A 25089-nucleotide genomic window follows, 5' to 3' on the forward strand; every position below is an offset into this window, starting at 1 on the left:
TTCAATTCCCAGAAGGTAAGGGATTAAGTAAACATTTTATTTCTCACATCCATACATCATAATGATCCTCCCCAGTTCCTAACTGTTCTCTAGGACAAACCCCCCATGTCTGATAGGAAAAGATCTTTCTCAAACAAAGAGTTTCTGAGAAGACTCATTAACAGAGACTGTGATTTCGGCACCATTGTATGGCACATTGATTATAATAAAAATGAATAAATAACTCATGAAAACCTAAATTAATATAACTATAAATACAAATGCTTTTGTTACACATTTGCAAGAATTTTCTCCATTCGCCAAAGAAAAAACAGAAGCAAGCCTCACACATTTAGTATAAGAAGGCTGGTGTGTAAACCAGGCCAAGTGGCTGCGAATTAAACCGCATTTCAGGAAAAAAAAAAAACCCGTAGACTACTGTGAATATTACTAAACACACAAAAGTGCCTTGACTAAAGGTGAACAGTGAGCATTTTGAAATGCTTCTTGAATTATTTTCTAGCCACATAAATGTGGCCTGCAATTCCTTTCACAGTGGTGGTTACCTGAAGGCGCCTACGGATGAGTACACACATTGCATTAAACTCTCAAGTGTTGGGTCCCCTGCAAAGCGTTAGTGAGACAGTGGTGTGTTCAGATTTCTGGAAAATAAAATTCAGGAGGTTGGATCCCTGCGTGGAAAAATGAGGGCATAGAAGGCAGAGCTAAGAGAAGGTGAATTCCACCGACGTATCAAATACACGTCAAGATATTCTACGGAGGACACAGGGAGAGATGTCAGAGTTTCCTTAAAGTAATCAGGCATAATCTGTTTTCTGTGATTTCTTCCCTTACTCTCAAATTGGTAGCATACTTTGTGTAGCCAGCTCTCCTGCAGAGCTTTCCAGTGGCGTCAGCTCACTTCCCACGGGTGTCGTGACTTACATGGTCTCTGATGCCCAGTGAACTGGGAAGAGAGAGATGTGATAGTGGACCCTTGGACTGGCTACAGCAATTATCCAGGTGACAACACAAGGCTGATAATGAAAACGGATGATGTCAAACACGCTATCCGGGATGAGGTACTTGAAGGTCAACCTAAGTCAATGTCATCCTCACTGCCAAGATCACAGCATGGGGTCACCTCATGGAGCTGCCCCAGTTGGGGAAGATTCTGAAAGGAAAGGAAAGGCCCAGGGGAGTCAGCACCCGACCTGGCCACTAACCAGGATGAGGAGATGCATGGATAGGACCACAACATCGTAGGGAAAGGAAGCAACAGGGATTCGGGCACATGGAAAGGGTGTTCTCAGCTGAAAACCTGGAATCAGGGCAGAAACCCCAGAGACCCAGCCTAAGGAAATCAAAAGAAGAGCACTGGGTGGTATGGACATGAAGATGTTCAGAAAGTTAGCTCAGGCAGATAGAATTCAAGGCAATAAGGACATTTCAAGGCCAGGATGGTAAAAGTATATATGTGTGATGATATCGTGTCCCCCAATATATTGTGTATCCTAATAAACTTACTGGGGTCAGAGAACAGAATAGCCACCAGATAGACATAGAGGCCAGAAAATGGTGACACACGTACCTTTAATCCTATCACTTGGGAGGCAAAGATCCATCCGGATCTCTGTGAGTTCAAAGCCACACTGGAAACAGCCAGGCATGGTGACACACACCTTCAATCCCAGGAAGTGATGGCAGGAAGCAGAAAGGTATATAAGGCATGAGGACCATGAACTAGAGACTTTTAAGCTTCTAGGTTTTTAGCAGCAGTTCAGCTGAGATCCATTCAGGTGAGGACTCAGAAGCTTTCAGTCCGAGGATTCGTGGAAACAGAATCAGCTGAGGAGTTGGTGAGGCGAGGCTGGCTGTGGCTTGTTGTGTCTCTCTGATCTTTCTGCATTCACCTCAATATCTGGCTCCGAGTTTTTTTTTACTAATGAGACTATTTAGCAACTCGTCTACACATATATGTTATTGCACATATATGCAATAACACAGATGTGTGATTGGGTTCAACTGTGTTATAGTGATCCTGTCACAGACTCCACTGTCCTATCCTGGCTTGTAATGTTGTTAACGAAACCATCACATCTATCTCGGCTTTCAAGCTCACAGCTGCCCATCCCCTGCACTGTGTGTACAGGGCCTGCTTCTTCACAGTGCAGTGCCACATTCACCAGCATTCAGGTCAGACTCTCCATGGAACAACAGCATGCAAGTTACAACTTGGATAAAAGGACAGCAGTGGTAAAAGCTGAGGGACAGAATGCAGATGTGACCCCACACAAGCCCCACATTCTTGCTAGATTATGATTTGTTTACATATTACACAAGCCCTTTCCTTCTTAGAGAATTTTCTTCTCTTGAATTATTTGGAAAGTCCTTGAATTAGGTTTTCTTTTTCAATTCCTATAGATTTTCATTCAGTTACAAACCACCACAGGAGGAAATAAGGAAAATGTTCTTTGTTGGTAGCAATTAGTAGCCATAGCATCAGTTTCTCTTTGATAGACATGACTCAAACAGCAATGGTCATGTCATAGAGGCAGGAATAAAGATCTCCGCCACAGTGAAGAAACCCAAGACACAGTTTGCAAGAACTGTCTAGTGCTAGACAGAAAACCAGAGAGCTGGAAGGTCCCAGGCTCCCCCACCACACACACACACACACACACACACACACACACACACACACACACACACACACACGTCAGTAAACAGGATCACCAACCCCGAGTTCACATGTGCTTACAAATGAACAACAAAGCCCAAGAGGACCGGCTCTGTGGAAGCGGCACTACACAATTAGCTGGGATGGTAATGCCTTCCTTGGTTTAGGTTTGGGCACCATGTGGAGCTAACAGACTCTCAGTAAATGGTACATGAGAATGAGTCCAGACCGCAGGGTGAACCTTTGCCACATTTCCCAGATACAGATGCAGGACCTGCCTTCTCATGAACTTACTGCTAAATCACAGCTGGAATCATAGCCTCACCTACACAGGTAGCACAGAACTTGCCTCCCAGACAGCATTGCAAAGCACCCTGGGCAGAATGATGGTGACATCTAATCGTAGCCATCTTCAACTGAGTAATTAACCATTTTGTGTTGAATATTAGATTGTAAAATCCAAGCACAGACCCTCTCTGTCTCAGTCTCTAAACTCTAAAATAGAGGTGATGATGGTAGCTATTTCTGAGCAAGGGTTAAACCTGGTGATGTGGCATTATTGTGGGGTTGCGGCTTGAACAGAAGATGCCCCCAGCAGAATGCATGCCCCCAGATAATGCATTCTGCTCCCACCTGCATAAGGGAGCTCATTCTGAATGCCTGCAGTCTACCTTGATTAACAGACCCTCTGGGGGAGAAAAGGTATACATTCATAACAAGACAGGCCTGTAAAAAACAGGCGCAGGAAGGCCTTGTCTCCAGGGAGGACTGAGAAGGCTCAATTTTGTAACAGATTCTCCATGCAGTCTTTCTCTGTGACCTGCAAAAGTTAAAGTTCAACAAAGCCAGCCCTGACCCAAAGTTCCCAAAGGAGGAAACCTGTCTTCCTCAGCTACAACCTAGAATTAAAAGAATTACAGGAATTTATTATCCTTCCTTATTCAAGCCAAGCCATCCCTCACTCTCTTTCCCAAATCAAGGAAACAAAATTGTGTATACTAGCCTGTGTCCATTACAGGGAAATAACTTTTAGATAGTTTGACTCCTCCGGGTATTGGTACTTTAGTTGTATATTTAAAATTGATTCTTGAGTCTTGGCCCAAAGCCATGCAAAAATACTTTCTTATCATTTTTGCCCACTGGCTATAAAGTTCTATGATAACAGTTATCATTGGAATGTATACAGAGATACAGAGATAATGAGAGTTCTGTCCTAGAGAGAGAGAGAGAGAGAGAGAGAGAGAAACAAGTTAAGTACAAGTGCTTACACACAAAATTTCCTGTATTATTGAGGTGAGGAAACACCAATTTAATACAGTGGAGGGATGCTTATAGTAAGTTCTCTTACAGTTTATCTGTTTGGTTTCCTCCCTGACACCAAAGTTCCCAAGCATGCTTAACAATTTTCTTCACGGAGAGATTAATGCAGTAAATAGCGCGCGTGTGCGCGTGTGTGTGTGTGTGTGTGTGTGTGTGTGTGTGTGTGTGTGTGTGTGAAAGTTTGAAAGTGAATCATCCCCTGCCTCTATCTCTTAGAAGTGTGGGCTATGAGGTCCAAATTCAGCCTCTTGGTTCTTCAGTTTTCTTATCTATAAAGTGAGGGTGATAACAATAATAATACTGCTTTAGAATTTAGGAGCATTAGGCATTAAGTGTATAAGAATTTAAAGCATGCAACAAATGCCCAACAAATACTCCTGTGAACTCAAAGGGTACCTATGTGCCTTTTCTTAGCCACATACCGACGGCTTATTGTGATAAACATGAATACAGTGTTGTTAATTAGATGTATTTGTGAAAGCTTGCTTTCATGGAAATGGAAAGAAATAGTCTCTGGAGAGCTTAGTTCATTTCGTACTGTAACTAGATTCATCAATTTTAGAGACAACTCCTGCTTATGCATTCGAAATGATAGACTTCATTAAAACCCCACAAAACCTGTTACCATCATCCAACAGCTCAAAGGGAGGCTTTCTAGAACACGCTCCTATTTCCATCTTCACATAGTAAGCCTTGCTTATGCGTTTTTCAAATATCTGATTTGTGTCGTTTCATCAATTTATATTTTATGTTTATGTCTTGTATTGATTTTAAACCAGCTCGCACATTTTATATCAAGTTATCTCAATCAACAGACCTGAGAAATATGTTAAGCATGGGCAACCAGTTCACGCACTGAAATAGAATTATGCTTTCTGTTGCTCACCCACTGCTCCCTTTTGGAAATTATTTTCTGCTTTCTATAGATTCTTCTATAATGATTTCTAAATTTATGTATTTATTGCTAGCATCAATCTAATTTGACATATTAATTATAGATGTTGGGTAACTATCGCAATCTGCTGCTGACCTAAAGGAATGGCATGTTTATAACTAGTGATATGAGTTAGCTTCTCCTGTGTTCCCAGCACCAACTGAGGGCTTTACTGTGCTGTGCTTATAGATACCAGATCACTCCAGTTCCAGAGATACATTCTTTACCGCCACAGCCTCCAGCCACCCTCCGCTAGCCCTGTTCTTATTTATTTTCTCTGAACATCAGCATCAGTGAGCGTCACCCAAGCGTTTGTGTTAAGTTTACCAAACAAGCGCATTCCACTCTGTGGAAGGCAATGTGTTTGACTGTTAGAAAGCACTGTCCAAAACAGTTCCCTTTTTCAAAGTAATAGACGTATATTTACATGAAATATGAAGTCTGACAAAAGTGACTTAAGTGCTGTTTGTGGAACTTGTTATTCAAGGGTGAGGAAAAGCTCCCAGTCCGGCTAAAATAGAGCATTCATGCTTACCCCCATGCCACCCAGTAAATGCAACTCAAAGTACTTGACCCAATACAAGTAGCAATTATATGAAGCTCTAAAAGCATATGGTAGGAACCAGCCTAGAAAGCCCATTAGCAGATGAACAGATAAAGAAAACGTGTTATACACAACATGGCGAAATTTTATTCTATTGTAAGAAAGAATAAAATCATAGCATTTGCAGGAAAACAGACAGAACTGGGGTCATTATGTCAAGCAAAATAAGCCAGAATTAGAACAAATCCCACATTTTGTTTTATATGCAAATTCTAGGGGTGTGTGTGTGTGTGTGTGTGTGTGTGTGTGTGTGTGTGTGTGTGTGTTATGAGAGAAGAAGAAGGATCATGAAAGGGAAGGGAGAGGAAGAAAAACAAGGTGGTAGTGAAATACTTGATATGAGAGCGGGTGGAAACAGGAGGGAGACCTGGAACAGGAGGCCAGGAAGAACAAGGGAGGGTGCCGGGGAAGAGGGGTGAATAAAAACAAAATAGCTCACAGGTTATACAATAATATAATGAAACACATTACTTTGTATCCTAACTTTAAAAATGAATAACAAAAGGAGGAAGAAAAGACAAAGTGAATGATAACAGACCGGGGAGTAAACCAGTTCTTGGGCCAGCAGTGAGGTTCCCCTCTCCCTTCTGAGACTTGAGTCTCTCCACTTGGGCCCAAAGGCAGTTCGATGAATGGATTTCCGCAGCAGGAAAAAGAAAAGAACTATGGAAGAAATTCTTTGCTTCTGGTTTACAGAAAAGGAAAGTAGTGAAGCTGCAGGTCAAAAGAATAGGGAAGGAAGGGAAGGAGGAGGCGGGGAGGGAGGTGGGCTGAAGAGGAAGCGGGGGAGGGAGGCAGGCAGGCCCTGGAAGAGTCCCCGGATTTGTGGTTCTTTTCTTCATTTTTTTCCCTCCCTGATCTTAGACAAGCATGAGGTAGCAGGTGACCGTGGCACTAACAAATGAGAAAATACCCAAAATGCCCCTAAAAGGAACTGTGGCCATGACCAGAAGGAAGAATAATCCCACTGCGACTTTCCTCGCCTGCTCCTCTCACCAGTTATCCTTAGGAACAGGTGCAACTTTATGGAGAAGGCATGGGAAATGCGCAGCAATGCAGGAAAACTGGGGCTTTAATTCTTCGGGAGCCAGCGAACGGCTTTGAGGAAGCTCTAGCATGTGCAGACAATTGTGGCTCTGGGAAGTTGTCTTTAACTCCGGGCTTTCTTTCTAGCTGTGTGTGTGTGTTTAGCTAACCCTAGATAACACACCGCAGCACCCAAAAACAAACCGCACCACAGAGCCTAGTCGGAAGGACACTCACTGGGTGGCCCACGTGCAAGGCGGAGCTGAGTGGTGCTGCCGAAACTTCAAAACTAAACCGATACTGGAACCACAGGCCACACAAGGCAGGTAGGAACTGGTGCCCTGGTTCCTGCTGACTGCCCGAAAAACAATAAATATGTCAAAGGAAAATCTGATTGAATCATTTCACGTAGCATTCAAGTTTTCTAAGATATACCCATAATCACTCAGTATAAGAAGAATTAGAAAAAATTATACATCAAAAATAAAAACAGAATAGATGCCAACCTCAAGATGACATGGCATTGGAACGTAAAGACTAATACTTTAATGAGGCTATTATGACCATGCCTCACACACATATACACATGCACACACATATGCACACATATATGCACATACATGCACACACATAAGCATATGCATATCCATATACACATACACAGAAGTAATAGCGAACATAACAGAAACAAATTTTAAAATATCAAGAGAAAAATAAAGATGTGGAGTGGAAATAAATGAGGTTTTTGGAACCTAAAATGTGATGCCTAAATTGAACTATCCACTGATTGGCTTAATGGCAAAATAAAAGATGGCAGATGAAGGGCTCCGTGAACTTGAAGATTGTTAAGATCTTCCCCTCCTCACAGAAATGAGAGTGTTTCCCCATTCTGGAGAGGCACATGAAAGGAATCCCTTCAGCGGGCAGAGAAACGATAGGACAGCAGAAATAAAGAAGGGTGTAGAAACAGCAGGCATTAGTATAGTATAATAAGTAGACTTTTTCTTCTCTTGGGATCTTAAAAACCATGTGTACTGCTGGAAGAAAAAAGATTTAATGTTATCATGAATTTTCAAAAGAGAAGGTGGTATAAGGGTCTGCAAAATAGTAAGTCTCCTAAGATCTACTTGGAGTGGTCAAAATTTCATTTAAAATAGATTGTAAACAATTACATGTTTATATTCTAATTTGTATATCAATTAAAAAAATATGTAAAGAATCAGAGTACGTTTTAAAATTGAACTAGCACTATAATGGAATATGAAATAAATTCAACAGCACCCCCCTCCCCCAGAAAGCAGTAAGACAGAGGAAAAACAGCACAAAACCAAGTGATAAGATTGTATGTCTACACGCACATTCATTATTGCATCAATTAAGTGAAATAAATTGTCACAATGAGCTAAAGACTAAGAATCGACTATGTGTTGCCCATAAGAAGCATACTTGACTAATGGTGTAGGTATGATATAAGTCTGTCAAACATAAGAGAATTAGAAAAGCTTCGCCATGCAGACACCCAATGAGGCCTTGCGCATAATAATCTTCTGAGCAAGAAAATATCTCAGGTTAAAAAAAAAAAGGCTATTATGTGATGCTGACAGTATTGGTTTACCCAGACAATACGGCTATATAAAATGAGCATACAGCTAACAACATTGCTTTCCAAGACACACCAAGTCTGACAGATCCCCAAAGAGAGATGGAGAAATCCACACTTAGACCTGAGGACTTCATAGCTCTCTCTCAGTTTCTAACAAAACAAGCCGGCAAACACACACACACACACACACACACACACACACACAAAACTAGACTGAAGTTCAGGAGACAGCAACAATGATAAAGAAGTGGGGTTTACCAAGCCTAAGCATGCTGATTAAGTCATTTTTTTCCACATAGGTCTTTAATCATCTTTCCAGTGTCTCTACAACATGTAGTATGTCACACACACACCCCTACTTCTTCCCATCATTAATAATTTTCCCCTTTAACTTTCTCATCCTCCTCTGTATGTATGTACATATACACTAGCTTTATCTCTATGTAAACAACCTTTTCGTAGGACTGGGATGGAGCCCAGGGTTTCACATGTTTTAGGCAAGCACTCTACCACTTAACTACAGCCCCATCCCCTATATGCTTTATGTTTACTCTTCTGTTTTTCACTGTTCTGTTTGAATATTGGAACAGACATCATATTCTTCTTATCTAACGCTAAAGCATGTATCTTAAAGGATAAAGACATTCTATTAAGTATCCAAAATACATACCTAAAAAAATCACAATGGCATTATTATCAGCTTGTGTTCAAATGTTCCTTGTTATTACAAAACCTGCTTTCATAAATGTTTTTAAATTCAGGATTGGATCAAGGTAATATAGTGTATTTTAGCCTTACTCTTTTTTTTTTCTCATGATATTGATTTTTATAGAAGAAACCAGGTCAGTTGTTTTATATGCGTGTCCACATTCTGGACTTGTTTCCTCATAGTGTCAATTAATATATTCTTTCCTGTATTGTATTTCTTATAAAATAGAAATTAGGTCAAGCTTTAAAATTCAGGTTGAGTACTTTTTTTTTCCTTGCAAGAATGCCCGTTGGTGATGTTGGGTGCTTAGTAATGTGTATCGCTTCCTTTGTCTGTGCATTTGGGGGCCTTGCCCTGCATGCTACATCAGGGTGTCCATTGTCATGATGCTGAGTGTATTCCCATATGACAGTAGTAACATCTGTCACAAAAGCCCATTTTTTTTATCTTCTAATTTACTTTCAATCAGTGGGGCAATAATTGAGTACCATATAAACATCTTCTTTCCAACAATCTTCTTCCCAGTTGTTCATCCACTGCTGATGCTTGTTCAGTTCAACTATTCTACTTGGGATGACTCAGTTTAATTTGCTCTTGATATCTACTTCTTTTGACTGTGTGCACATGTGTAGAGATTGGAAGACAACCTCAGGAACTGTACCTCAGGCATCTTCCACCATTTTTATTCTGAGAGAGTCTTTCATTAGGCAGGGGCTCACCCATTAGGCTAGACTAGCTGGTCAGTGAGCTCCTGGGATCTGCCTGCCTCCTGCTCCCCAGCTCTGGGGTTACAAGAACCTGCCACAGCTCCTGGCTTCTTATCACAGGTTCTGCGGTTTAAGCTCAGGTTCTCCTGCTTGCATAGAAAGCATGTTACCTCCCGAGCCATCTCCTCAACCCTTGATATTTAATTCCTAGAGAGAGAGTTCCTCCTTGCCAGAGGATTACATTTTTAATAACTTTTTTAATATTCTGGTTTTTTATTAGTTTGTTTGGAGACAGTTTCATGGAATCCAGGCTGCCCTTGAACTCTTGATCTGTCAACTTCTTTCTCACCATTGCTGAGGTTACAGGCATGCAACATCATGCCTGACAAACTTAATTGCTTTTTCTTGGTGATGGGGATTGAACCCAGGACCTTGGGCATGCTAGGCAAGTGTTCTAGCATTGAGTGACTCCTCCAACACAATTTTCCCTTTAAAAATATGACATTTTTCTTTGTGACCAAGAACAAATGAGTGCAGGTTTTCTGGGCATGAAGAAAGTGTGTCTTTGGTATTTTAAGGAATAAAGTTCTGAATATATGCATTGGGTTAGTTATAATTCACTCAGCTTCCCAATACTGATAGCTCCGCTTTCCTAAATGGATCAGATTATGAAAGGTTTACATCAAATTTCCCATTATCATTTCTGCAGTCCAAGTCTTTTTCCTATAATAATTGTTATTATGTTATAATGCATCGCACATTAGTACGATGTGCATCTGGCTGCTGTTTGTGAGCCATGTCATGTTTAATGATAGACATCAACCCTGCCTTTACATATTCCTTATCTGTTTTGTTCACCCAGAAATAAAATAAAATGGCCACATCTCCTTTATGTGTTAACGCCCCATGTTCATCTCCAGTCCAAACAATGTGGGATCATAAAGTGCACATGCAATGGGGACATGTTGTATTTCTAAGCCCTAGTCAGAGGGGGCTTCTCTTCTCTCATCCATTGTGGTTCAGTAAGCAGTGAACAGACTCCAACTTTGATAAATTTCAGCATTTTCATCAACATCATTTAATTCCCTGGAATCTCTGGTTTCTCATCAGAAAATAAACTCATATTTTTTTAATCTGTTATAACCTTTTACCTGGTAATGTACATTTTAAATCTAAATGAAACCGCTTAAGAAAAATTACAGAGTAAAATCCAAGGAATTACATTAAAATGCCCATTTTACGTCTACCCCAAAGATCAATTGCATAGCCAAAATATGGGATTCTAACTGGAGTTATTAAAAATAGTACTCAGGTTTACACTTAACATCACATTGAGGAAATTACTTTGGACAGAGAACTGCCTATTAGAGGCAAAATATGGTTTAATGACAATTTCACTGTACTCAGGGCAATTGTCTGGTTTGGAAAAATGCCAGAGGAATGTTTTGAAGAATATTTCTTCTTTTTCTTCCTTCCTTTTTTCTCTAAACTCCCTTCAGAGATAGGTGTATTGCAGTGTAGAGTATAACCAGTCAGTAATGACTTTGTAGATGGTGACTCTGAGTGTCTTTTTTAACTCTGAGTGTCTCTGGCCACTTGTCCTCCTTCAATGGCACTGGCTACCTTTATTTTCTGTAGGATTCAGTCTGGACATGAGGCTCTCCACTGTGACCTCAAGCCTTTTCCTCCCTCTCCTCCCAGATGTATCCTGTCAGCATGAGTCCCAGTCAGACAAACCACGTTCTGTGCCAAGAACACAGAGTGGTGCTGGGCAAGGGCTTGGTGAGCCCCCTCTGATGGCTGCCCTGGACTAGTTATGGCTTCCTACTGTTCCCCCCAGGCTGCTCTGCCTTGCTGCCCTTGTGTCCTTGTGGGTTACAGTTTATTCTGATGTATCTATTAAAATAATTCCACTTTTCTTTGTTCTCATCATAGGTCTGCTCTTTTATACAGTCCTTTTGTCATTTTAATAGGATTCTCAAAGAGTTGAAGATTATTGCTCAAAACAGTAAACTTAATCCTGTGTTTTATTAGCCAATACCAGCCATTTGCTCAAGTGGTTAATTTTTGTGCACACTAAAATAATGTTTATTACCTAAAATGAGGAATAAAATATTATTTAAAAGTTATATTTGCCTGGTTCATTTCACATGAAGGAAATTATGGTTAAAATTTTAGTACATTTTGCTAAAAATTAATTATTTTCAATGTTTCTATGAATAAGAAAAGCCTTTTTAACCTTTAAAAATATTTTTATGTGTTTAAGTATTTTACCTGTATGTATGTCTGTGCATTGCATGCATGCCTAGTGCCTGAGGAGACCAGAGAAGATGTAGGACCCTAGATCTGGAGTTACAGATGCTTTTGAGCTAGCATGTGGGTGCTGGGAACCAAACCCAGGTCCTTTCTGAAAGCAGCAGATCTTCTTAGCCATGTGGCTACCTCTCTAGCCCTTTCAACCTGTTTATACTGGTCCAGGATTAGTCTGTGTTCTTGAGGGTGCTTAACAGTAATTTAGAGCTTTGTCCTGATCCCAGAAGCTCATTTCTTGGCCGTCTGCAGGAAGATTTCAGTTTTCCTCATGCAGTAGAATATCGTGATGGGCTCTGTGCTGACTGTGTTGTCTTTGCCAGCACCCGAGTCTCTGATGAGTTCCAAACTCTTCCAGATTTGGTGTCTTCTACCAGACAGGTGCATAGATTTCCCCAGCTCCCCTCAGGACCCCTCTGATATTTATCACCTTTTACTGAAGCTACAGCTAACAAGTGGAAAGTGCCACATTTATAATACAGGCCTGTGACGTCTCCTGTCCTTACTGCTTCCTTCCCAGGCCCTGTGACTAGTCATTGCATTCCACACCTGGCATCTCCAGCCTGGTTCCTGTCTTACTCACAGGACATTTATCCTTTCGGGATACAGTGTTACATCACAAATGCCAATGTTCACCCCCATCCTCTGCCAGCTCCATTCACACTGTGGTATGTAATAGTGACTGTCACCTCAATAGCATCTGGAGTCACTTAAAAGACAAGGCATTGGGCATGTGTGATGGTTAGTTTCATGTTAACTTGACACAAACAACATTCCTTAGGCAAGAGAGACTCTCAACTGAGAAAATGCCTCTATCATATTGCCCTATAGGCAAGTCTGATGGGCATAATCTTAATTAATGATTGATTTTTGAGGGCCCAGCACACTGTGGGTGGTGCCACTCCTGGGCAGGTGGTCCTGGGTTCTATAAGAAAGCAGGCTGAGCAAACCAGGAGGAGCAAGTCAGTAAGCAGCACTCCTCCTTGGCTTCTGCTTCAGTTCCTACTTCCTGATTCTTGCTTTCAGTTCTTACCCTGACTTCTCTCAGTGTTAGAGTATGACCAGAGAGTTGTAAGAGAAACCCTTTCCTCCCAAGTTGCTTTTGGAGCTTCAGTGCAGCCACAGAAAAATAACTAAGACAGCATATCGGTGAGGAATTATGTCATCAGGTTGATTGGGGTAGGAAGAACCACCCTAGACACAGGCAGGGCTATTTCATGGGCTAGGATCCTGGATGAATGAAAAGTAAGAGCTAAGCAGCAGCATTTACCTTCACTGGCTCCCTGACTGTGGGTGTAATATGAGCATCTGCCTCACGCTCCTACCGCCATGCCTTCCCCACCATGATGGACTTCCTCTCAAGCTATATGCTAAATTAAACCCATCATTCTTTGCATTGCTGTGGTCGGGGATTCTGTGACAGCAACGAAGAACGGAACTAAACACGCAGCAAACATTTACTGAGCTGTACTGTGACAGGCAACAGATAAAGCCTGGGCTCAGAGATAAAAGCCTGTGACTTTGTGTGGCTGACACTTGACCCCCAGCCTTCGTCTTCAATGCCTGCCCTGTGACAGCACCGGTTCTCTAAATTGAGCCCGAGAGTGGGACTGTGGCAGCTTCTAAGTCTCTCCTGTGCAGATAGACAAGGATGTTCTGTCCCTGAGATGAGATAGCAGTAGGCTGGTGTTGCTGGGTTTTTTTTGTTTGTTTGTTCGTTTTTGTTTTTTTCACAAATACTTCAGTATTGAGGGCTTCAGTAGGACCGTCTTCTTTGGGTCTTAAAAAGCACTGATGTAGAAGCTTCTAGTCACCATCAGCCACTGCTAACTTGATACTGTTCTGAACAGAAGTCACACAGGGCATTTGCTAACCACAGTTTACCTGGCTGTGTGTCTTAGTTAGGGTTTTATTGCTGTGAAGAGACCACAGCAACTCTTATAAAGGAAAATATTTAATTGGGGCTGGCTTACAGTTCAGAGGTTTAGTCCATTATTGTCATGGCAGGAAGCATGGCAGCATACAGGCAGACAAGGTGCTGGAGAGGTAGCTGAGAGTTCTACATTTGGCCTGGCTTGAGCTTCTGAAACCTCAAAGTCCACCCCAGTGTCACACCTCCTCCAACAAGGCCACACCTCCTCCAACAAGGCCACACCTCCTCCAACAAGGCCACACCTCCTCCAACAAGGCCACACCTCCTCCAACAAGGCCATAGAAACAAAAATAAATAAATAAAACAAAAATTCAAAAAAAGCCATAGCTTCTAATAGTGCCACTCCCTGTGAGCCTATGAGGGCCATTTTCATTCAAACCGCCACACTAGGTTTTGTTGTTCACTGTTGTTTGTTGGGCTGGGTGATTTTTTTTTTTTTATTTCTAAGGTAAATTGATTTTGAGGCAGTGACTTTTCAGCAAAAATTTCTCAGTTGGTAACAAAACAAAATAAACAAACAAAAACACCGAAGACTGTGGAAACAACTGCATTTTATAAAGCTATGGCAGAGTTTCCACTTTTTTTCACTTGTTTTACTGAATATTTCTGCTTTGAATCCTTCACACAAACATTTCTTAATTTGTTTTAATAGCTCACTGAGCCATATCCTCAGAGTGTCTAGCCCGGTCAGACACCAAAGTGAATTGAAATGGGCCTGTGTTTCTATCTCCTTGTCAGTTTCTCACTGGGTTGTATGGTGTGTCCTACTGCTTTCAATATATGTTATAAAAACAAAGAACACAATGTAGGCTTCCTACGAGTTTGTTTGCAGTCCGGGCTCCTGGGAGATAAGGAGGTAGTTTCAAGTATGTGATTAATATTGCATGGAAATAGGAAGGCCAGTTGTGTTGGCCATGACATTCAGCAGATATATTTCTGGGACTCCTCTGTCAAACATGCATGCATGTAAGCCTATACACATTATGACTGGGTGTGTAGATATGCACACATACCCTACATTTCAGTATTTTCTATTCTTTAATTTCTTCCCCAATGTATCATATAATCCCCCACAGGACTTTTTCTCTTTATTCAGGCAGCCAGCCTTCCCACTCTCATTGCTGAATGGCCACTATTTCCTCTTCATGTCCCATACTACATTAGCCATCTCTTCTGAGACTCTTTCTCTCATCAAGACTCTCTTGTCCAGGTAGAACAGATTCTGTCTCGCTTGGTATTCTCACCACCATCCTCAAACTTCCGCTCCTGATAGATCACTGGCCCAGAAAGTAAGTCATACTCTGCTTGTGGATCTGAAAAGCAGTACTCCACTGTAGACTGTGGGACTCCTGCTGGTGAGGGTGAGTCTGCCTCCCAGCTCCTAGCACAGGCCCTGGCATACAGTAGGCACTTGGGCCCTTGGAAGATGCCCATCAATCATCCTGAAGTTCCCAAGCCCATTCTCTCTCACACCGCTTTACTGGTTCTCCTTCTCCTCTCTCCTCAAGCCCCCATCTCCTCCTTCTCAGCTGACTCTTTAAACTGATGATCTTTCCAACTCATTAGAGCAGAAGCCATCAATAAATGATTTCACAAGTCTCCCACCACATCTACCTTGCTCCCTGCATCAGCACCAATGATTCCAACTTCCATCAAATTCCAGTGGGCAGCCGGGCCCTGCTCCACTGGAGGCCCATGGTTTTGCTTCTGTGCTAGTCCCAGCCTCTCTCAATTACTGAGATACATTTTTCCAACATTCCCTAAACTTGGCAAAGCCAAGATAGAGGTAGGAATGGCACAGAAAGGATCAGGAAGGGAAAAAGAGAAGCTCTTTTTGTGGCCGACCCAGCCTGGTGCAGGGGACTCACTGGGCATCAACTGAGACTGTTTCTGTGATGGGAAGTAATTAGAGGACTTTTTAAAAGAAGTATCTGCAAATAATAAGTCCTCCCAGGAACCAGCTCCTCAGAGAGAGTCTGCACAAGTAGATTAGGGATCAGGAGTTTCAGGGAGATGGAAAACATGCAGAAATTCTCTCTCTCTCTCTCTCTCTCTCTCTCTCTCTCTCTCTCTCTCTCTCTCTCTCTCTCTCTCTCTCTCTCTGTATCTATCTATCTGTATCTGTGTTTGCTTGTACATGCACATATACATGATATGCACACTCATGAGGAGGCCAGAGGTCCACATCTGGCATCTCCCTCAGTTGCTGTTCACCTTATATTTTGAGACTGCATCTCTCTCACTAGCCTTGAGCTCACTTATTGGTTATACTGACTGGCCAGCAAAACCCAGGGATCCACCTGCCTTTGCCCCCCACGCCGCCACTGAGGCTGAGGACACAGAAGGGTGCCACTGTCCCTGGGTCCTCACATTTGCAGAGCAAATATCTTTTTGCTGAGCCGTCTCCCTAACCTCTCAAGTTCTTTTCTTTGGTTCTCCATTTGTTGCAAATGCTCCAGGCTCTGGCACTGAGGCCTGGACAGGTTGTATCAGATACTTTTCTCATTGCTGTGACCAAATGCCTGATACAGATAAATCAAAGGGAGGAAAGATTGATTTTGCTCCTGGTTTCAGAGGATTTGTCACTCTGTAACTACTAGGCCTCAGTGTGAGCAGACAAGACATCACTGCAGTGGGAGCATTTGCCATTTGCCCTCAGTGTGAGCAGACAGGGCACCACGGCAGTGGGGACATTTAGCAGAAGAACTTCTTCACTTCCTTGATGAACCCATGCAGAGAAAGAAAGCAGGAGGCTAGGTACCAAGGACAGTCTTTTCAGCAGGCATGCTCCCACTCCCCGTGATCTACTTCTTCGGGCTAGGCTCCGGTCCCCAAAACAGCACTGCCTTCCATAGAGCAGGCTTTCAAAACATGAGTCTTGAGGGGGGGACGACTTTTATATTCCAACCATGACATTAGGCCACACATTTGCATCACAATTTTGTGGAAACCTGGCAACTCCATTGCCATCTTTGACCGTGAGGAAATGGGATGCCAGGCCCTTAGTTTACAATTAATTGGCTGGCCTCACTCTTGACCCTGTTTATACAAAGGAAACCTAGGATTCTGGCCAATTCAGTACCAAAGAATTTTACAGCAAGGGTGTTGAATTTGGTTTCCGTTTTTATTTCTAAACACAGTTGGTGCTGATTCTAAAGTGTTTTTTGGGAAGTCAGTGAAAACGTCGAGGCATAGCTGCAACTCGTTTATGAAATTTCGTCTTTTGTTTTGACCTTCCTTGTGCCTAGATACGGAAATTTGTGTGGTGTGGCTGTGGGGTGCGGAGGTGGCTTAAGTCATTGCAACACGCACTGGAAGTCAGGGAACTCTGAACCAACGGTTCAGTTCCTACTGTATCGAGCCAAGGACTGCCACTGAGTGTATGCCTAGGGATAATATGACTCAGGTTAGGAACGGAGCCTATGGAATTTGTTTCCTGGCCAAAAGGACCAGAATCCAGTTGCTCCCAGAGTGAAGCAGAAAACGCACACTTTCACCTTCATTGGTGCTGTTCCTTTTTAGGTTCGTTGGGACTGTGAGATTGAATTTAAACATGGTAGCACGGATTCTGGTTGTGGAGAACTAAGAGACCCATTGGGAATATTGCCTTGCATTCTCAGCTCTGCTCAGGCTCAGTGGCTGACCTTGGACGTCACATTTCTGTGGATAGTCTTGGAAGAGAGATCATTGATCACTCACACTCAATACCAAGCTGGAAAAAAAAAAAAAGAAACCTCATTTGGACACTGGCTTTTCTAATATGACCTCTCATCTGTGGATTCATTTGTTTATCTGGTTTGGTTGTTTGTGTCTTACAGTATAGCCTTTCACAGCAGCACCTCAGGGAGTGTGAGCAGCACATTAGCACAGTGATTAACACAGATAAAAGCACAACAAAGCAAAGCAGTGACTGAAGAAACAGCACAGATTATATCTTGAAATCCTATCATGCTGAAAACCTTTCCTAAAAGACCTTTCACTTCATCAGTGTAGCGGGGCGCACGTGCACTGGGAAGAACCCTGGTAGAGGCTTTAAGGGATCATAATTAGAAAGCATGTGGTGACAGGGACTGGGTCAACCTCTCCTTTCCAGCCTGGGCTCTGCTCTGCTCACTGGTAGAGTGGTTTGTTTTATAGCAGCACGTCCTAATGTGTCTCTTCAGCCAGCAAGCGTTTCAGAGGACTCAAAAGCCTCTTTCTTTCCCAGAGGCTGTAACTGGAGTTCCTCGTTGTGCATTACATGGCTTAAATGGCAGTTGATCATGCTTAAGTACTGGAAACAATCAAAGGATCACGACCTCAGAGAACATTCTTCCAGCTGAGTAGGAAAACCCTTGTCATGTATCCCCCATTCCCACCCCACCCCCAGCCCCATCCGCCTGATGGTTTCCTTACACAGACCTGTGTCCTCTCTTGTCCTCTCGTACGCTTTAAACAAGGCCTTATAATTCTTAGCCTCATGGGTCCCGTTTGTCATTCTAGTGTAACCTATAGCTTTAAACCGCATCTATGTGGGGAGCAAGCCGTGCAAAGAACAGAGGACTCCAGTTGTCAGGTTTCCTAACTGGGGAGAGCTTGATGAGCTACCAGCAGGGTAGACTGCACTCACTCATGGAGGATGTTTCTGTCTGCAGTACAGGAGCCCGGCCTTAGGAAGCCCATTTTGTTTGTATAAAAGCGTCACTATATGTCCATTTTGGCCATAGTTCCCTCTGCCACTCCAGACAGAGAACCCGCTGTTCTAAGTACTCCTCACCTAAAGCACATTGCACCCTTTGCATGTGCTGACCTTGTCCTTCTAACTTCAAAAATCTCCTATCCCATCTAAATTCATAGAGACGTAAATGTTCCCTTCTCTGCCTCATCTAGGTACTAAACATTCTTAACTACAAGTACCCATTTCCTGTTTGACTCCGTCTACAAGCCCGATGGCCTGTTTGTTTTGGGGTTTCCTACAAAGCACCTGTCAGTAACAAGCAATTAACAAGAGGGGTTAAAGAGTTTCTTTCCTGGATTTAGAACTCTGCACCCATCCCAGTCCCACCACTTTCCAAGTGAGTCACCTGAGCCTCGATTTCCTCATCTGTAAAATGGGGCTAACATGAGACTCTCCCCCAGTAGTCACTCACAAGGCCCCTCATTCAGAAATGTTCACTTCCTACTGTTTTTAGATATTTCTCTGTGCTATGAGGACATAGAACAAAGACCCATTTCCTAGAGATTATATTGTACTAAATGTGATAAACAGGAACCAATTGAGATTTGCGATTTTATACTATGGTGATCTTTGCTAAGTGTTGGGATAGTGAAGGGTAAGGTGACAGCGGAAACGGTTATCTATTTTAGGAAGGACAGCCTTCCTGGAAAAGTGACTTTGATCAGAAATCTTTTCCATAAGGAAGGTTTTAACCATAAAGGATAGAGAGCAAAAATCTCTTCAAAGAGTGATGAAAGGGTACCAGGACTGAATGGGGAAGACATGGGCCGCAGGAGAGACTGGCAGGAGCTCATCACACAGGGGCTGCTTAGCCAGGGCAGGCACCGGGTTGTCATAACGAGACGGAGGATTCGGATGGAGCGAGTGATCTGATTCCAAAGAGCAAAGGGCAGACGGGTCATCGGGAAGATGTGCAAATGGCCTGCTGCTTTGGCCATATTTTAAAGATTACCCCGTATGTGACCAAACTACATCTGGAGGGCTGAGATAGGGAACTCAGAGAATGGATGCAGAGAGGCAGACCTGGCAAAGGCAGAAACCACAGCCCACCAGGGCCCGCACTCAGTCCTTCAACATAACTGCACTACAGACATGGGCTCTCAGGTGACAACTGACGATCACAGCCTTGGGTTATCCTTAGTGACAGAGGAGATGCACACATTTTCATGATAAGACACCTGTGACTAACCCTCGGGTTCCTCGTGGCAGAGGAAAGATGGCGGGCTAGCTAGAGACTGTGGACATATACCAAGGTATCTGACACTGGAGGAAAATCCATTTGATTGTACAATGGTTCATCTGAAGTCCTCTAAGAGACTCTCACCTTATCCATGAGTGGTTTTCATTTCCCATGTTCCCTAGTGTATCGGCACACCCCTTTCCACGTAGCCTGAAAACAAGACATGTTCAGCATAAAGTGTACTGGGTTAGGGTGAGAACTGAGAGTGGTTCCAGTTCATCCCGGTTACTGATAACCACTTACTGGTTACCAGTGTTTGCCCCTTGTGGGGGAGGGACACAGAAGGTGGGCCTGGGGAAGCTGGGTGTTGATAAGAGGAAGGGGAAACGAGATGTGAGAAAGACCTAGGTTAGCAAGGATATGTCAACACAGCCAGCCACGTCCTGGTGAGGGATGAGCCTGCCCAAAAAGAGAAACTTCCTGGCGCCACAGAATGGAATTGCCCCAAGCCCTCAAGTCCAAAGAGAATTCTCTAGAACAGCTTCTATAAATCCGTACATAATTCTGTGCCAAATGCTATGGAAGAGCAGCCCCCAAAGTCAGCTAGACTCATTTCAAAGCCTCTTCTGCACAGGCGTATTTAAACACTCCATTTTTGCTAGTGGAAATCCTTCGGGGGCACGGTGCTCTTTCTAACCATGAGGCTGTGATCATTCTGGAATTTCCCATCAAAGAGCAGATCACCGCGTTCAGTGAAAACTCTCCTGGGGAACAAAGGCCGGCTGAGGCCCTCGGCTAACCTAACCCTTCCAGGTGCCTACTGCTCTTTTCCTAAATAGCTTCATATGCCTGATGAGGTGCGTGCCCTACTCTGCCAAGAACGAGCAGAAAGGAAACCTCTGGCAATTCACACGGCAGAAGCAGAGTGGCAACTAAAGATTTTATTAGACTGCCTTTGAAAGACTTCCTGATTTCCTCCAGCAAACGCTGTGAAGCTGCCGTATTTTCAGCACTTGCAAACTCTTTAATGGCGTCTCTGCTGCAGAAGGAAGTGGCAGGTTGAACAAGCGCCTTCTCGGCTGCCATCAGCAGGATTCCCCTCTTCCCTATAAATTCACTCGACCTCGATGGCCCTTTCCAGCCATGAGCATAGCTAGACTGTAGCTAATGTGCATGGGGACAATGCATCTTGGGCCAGCTAATTCTGCTGTTCTGAAAACCCCACAAGACCAAGGGCGAGCTGATTGTGGTGCCAAGGTAGCCTCTGGAATGCCTTCTGTGTGTTAAGGTTTAAGAACAAAGGCAGATGCCAGAATTTTAATGAGCTGCTTCCACCCAAGGTGAGTGGCTCCTACTTTGTCCTCAGGGCTAAACATCTTGTCCTTCCCACCTACCAAAGCCTGTAATGCCTCAGCCTCTTGAGTCTCTGTGATTTCTGCCCTACCCACTTTCTTTGTACAGAAAGTGTTTGGGGGGGATGCTAAGGAGGTTGGGAAATGGATCCAGAGAAGAATCAATTTTCCTCAAAGAGTTTAACCTAAGTAGGAGGACAAGCCACACACACGGAAAGCCATCATGACTCCCCAGACCAGGTGTGACAGCAACCTACAGTGAGTCACCTCCAGGCCTCTGTTTCCAAAGTCTCTGTGGCTTGGGGTGTCCTTGTTCCATTCCCCCTGTCCCACCTGTCTCATGCTTAAATGAGTTTTTCCCACCGAGGACTCAGTCCTTCCCCCTGCCACCCCACTAGACTCTTGAATGTGCAACAAGCTGAGCCAGAGGTGGTCCAAATGCACAGCTTAGAAGATGGACTAGGAAAATACTAATCCTGGGTCTGCTTCCTGTGCTTGCTGCTGTGCGTCCTGAGGGAGTTGCTTTACCCCTCCTGGCCTCTGCTGTGTCCCTCCTGCACAAGGCTCTTTTGAAGGACTCCCTGAGTTGGCCCCAGGGAAAGGCTGAGTGATGTCTGGCATGTGGGCGATACCTCTAACTGTTTAGCATTCTGAAAGTTGCCACATGCACTGCGCGGCTGTTTCTCCAGGGTATAGATGCTGTTATACCCTTGGGCCTATACATCTGCAGCTGGACATAACGCAGCCTATATAAACTCAGGAGCTGAATGTTGAACAAGTAAAAGAACTGAATAAGTAATTAGTTTACAGATAAATGGACATTAACAAGGGCACAGAAGGTAGCAGGGCATGGTAGCAAAAGCCCTGGGATCTCAGATTTAGAAGACTGAGTTTAAGCCAAAAACATGGCCTTTACCCATCAAGCAAGACCCTGAATCCTCTTGAACAATGACCTTCCTGAACCAGGTATGGCCTGGCCCTGCAGCCTGCATAGGAGGCTGAGGTGCCTCAGACCAGTGGCTAGAAACTGGGGACCAGTCTCTCCTTAAGAATCAGTGACTTGATTCCACTCTCCAGAGAAGACCTGGAAATTTGTTTCTAAAAGCTTCAGCAGGGGCTCCTCAGACTCCCATGTACCTGGCACAAGTTTGGGAACGACTGGACCAGGCTAAAGCTGAGGTCCTCCGACACTGTTTTTCCATACCACCCCCACCATCCCATACAAACTCATCTCATGCATGTGTGCATGCACACACATACTCAGACCAAGGGATATTCTAAATAACCTTTCACCCGGCTCTGCAAACACAGTACCTCAGGTGCTTCCAACCCCCTTCGCTAACACAACCCTTACTCCATGATGGAAGTGAAGATCCCGGGCCACCACGGTGAGGAGGCTGGGCTCCTGGCTCCTGCCACCTCCCCGGCCGGCACACACATGACAAGCACAGGGTGGATCACCACCTCCCCTCAAACTAAGCTGGTTATAAACTGTGATGGACCTGGTTAATTGTTTTGCCTGCATAAGCACATTTTGCTTCATCCATTTGTCAAACTGAGGGGAGGTTGTTTGATAAAAGGGGATTTAATTAAATGATTTGTCCCAGCCTGGCCTTTCGCTTCCGCATCTGCATTACACTTGTGTCATATTTTCCCTGGAGGGCAGGAAAACAATTTAGTCAAAATGAAGGATCCATTGATTTACTATTGAAAAAGGAAATGCCAAGCTAACAGCTCCCCTCTATAATTTCCCAGTGACCATAAGAGAGAGAGCCCAGTCATTTAACTTAAAGGCGATGTGTTTCCCAGTCCACCTGGCTCTTATGTCTTCTGAACTGTGCATGCTGCTAAGTTTATAGTACTGCTCGATAGGAATTATTTCATGAATACCCGTTAGAGGTATTTTTCTTCACTGAACAAAACAGATATTTCTAGTTAGTAAAAGCCTTTAATTGTTTCCACCTCCAGTTTGGTGACTGAGGTGAGGAGTCAATTTTTTTCCCCAAGACCCTAACAGGAAGGTCACAGCCTGCTCCTGTCATGTGACCACAGCGCTCCCACTGGGTATAGAATTCAACTTGCCCTACTTTCCTGCCTGCTAAGCTGCCTCAGGTCTCAACTGTTCTTCTAGCAGATATCAGATGCTTTCTGCGTTAAAATCTCAGATCCCTAGCTGATACAATGCCCCTGAGCTTCAAAAGCAGCAGAATGTATTCATCATCTGACAGAGCTGGATCTGACAGGCCCTTGCTGGTGTCCCCTGCCTCCTTTTGCCACCTTGGGTCCACTGATGACTCTCTTGGAATCTGAGCATGTCTAGCCAAGAATGAGACAGTTCTAGAAGCAACCTGCTTCATTTTAAGGGAAAGGGAACTGTAAGTGAAAGAGGAATCTAGGACTGGAATCAGGACAATGTGACTTGCCACAGGAGCTTATGTGTCACCTCTGGGTTCTTTAGTGTCCCTTCCAGCCCCAGCAGCCTGTGACCCATTCACACCATTTATTGAGCCCTTGCAATGGAGGAAGAGGGCACCAGGTAGACCCATCCACCCCTGTCATTCTTCCCAGCTGACGATGCTCATGTTCCTGTGACTAGAATATGGTCCATTAGAAATCACAGCTGCTGACCTCTGGATGGGAGCTGGTCAGCCAGAATGCATTTACACCTAATTGGCCACAAGTTACAGTACACAGAGAGGAAATGTTTTGGCTTTGCAGCATTATATCAAAAATCATGGTCTCCCCTAGTCCTCACCTCCTTCTACACTGCAATGGTCGACAAAGGGGCCATTCCCTTGCCTTCCCTCCACTTTTGACAACTCATCAGCCCAGACTAGAGAAGATGCACTGGAAGATGACAGTAACTCACCTCTCAGCTCCTGGTGGACCAGCAGGAGCTGTTTTGAATTTATAGCACTTTCTATCTGAAGACCTAAAGTTGCTTTATTATCACGCACCATTGACTCCGTGGTCACAGGGGTTGGTTTCTTTGTTTGCTTGGTTATCTGTTTTGCCACTGGGGATTGGGCCTTGGACTGCATAGATGCTATTCAAGTACTCTACCACTGAGTTACAGCCCCAGTCTAAAATGGCTGGGTGGGCAGTGATGACCAACCAGGCTCATTCTACCACTAAGTGCTCTCACAATGACTTTTGATAGGTGAGGAACTGGCTCATTAGCAGTTAGGAGGGTGAGGAAGTGTGTCTCAGCAGGGGCCATGGGTCAACCCTGCCAGCAGCAAGAGCCCTCCTCAAACTAGTCCTCTCCTGTTCTCCTTGTTCTTCTCAGCTGGCCTTATCTTTCCTGTGCTTACACTTCCTGTCTGTCGGCCCTTCTAGTGTAGTCTGGACAGCAGGGAGGGCCTCCCACCTGCATTGCGAGAACTTGAAGGACTCCCACCGGGGAACTTGTGCCTTAGCACAGTGAGACGACTGGAAAGGAAAAGGGCAGGATGTCTGTCCGTCCGTGAGTTCATCAGCTCTGAGGAGTTACAGGAGATGCCAGTCTAGTGAAAGCTAACCAAGGGGTCTTCCAGGATAGCCTCCAAAGCTTTGCTTTCCTTTTCCTCTCTGCCCTCCCTCTCTTTCCTCTTTCTCTCCTAAAATTTAACTCCTCCCCCGTGTCTTGCGCTGACCCCCCAATATATCTGCAGAATCAGAACTGTGCCTCCTTTCATCATTGCGTCATCTGTTTTAATTCTCCAGGAGAGCCACCTTGAGAAAGGTACTAGGCCTTGGTGTGACCTTGAAATATTACTTTAATTAAGTGAAATTAAGTGTGTGGGAGGTTTCATGGTACAAAGCTGCAGTGTGCCAGATGCCTTATTATTTATTATCTTCTTATTGGATCCACTTGAAAGATAAGAAAACAGGTCCTGGGAGACAGTTACTTATTCAAAACCAAACAGGCGGTAAACTGTAGTGGCTAGATCCGACCCCAAGCCCATCTGGAGCACATCGCCCCCTAGTGATGTGGAGAGGAAGTGAAAAGCTGTCATGCAAAGGTACAGAGATGCAAGCCATTGGAACTCCAGG

At 43.9% G+C, this 25089-nt stretch overlaps 1 protein-coding gene across 1 annotated transcript in view; it reads left to right on the forward strand.

Moving 5' to 3' along the window:
• Positions 1 to 25089, forward strand: part of Slc9a9 (solute carrier family 9 member A9) — a 548574-nt gene that overhangs the window by 373319 nt on the left and 150166 nt on the right. The gene's annotated exons all lie outside the window — the stretch shown is intronic.

The sequence above is a fragment of the Peromyscus maniculatus genome, chromosome 7 (assembly GCF_049852395.1).
Source record: "Peromyscus maniculatus bairdii isolate BWxNUB_F1_BW_parent chromosome 7, HU_Pman_BW_mat_3.1, whole genome shotgun sequence".
Classification (NCBI taxonomy): domain Eukaryota; kingdom Metazoa; phylum Chordata; class Mammalia; order Rodentia; family Cricetidae; genus Peromyscus; species Peromyscus maniculatus.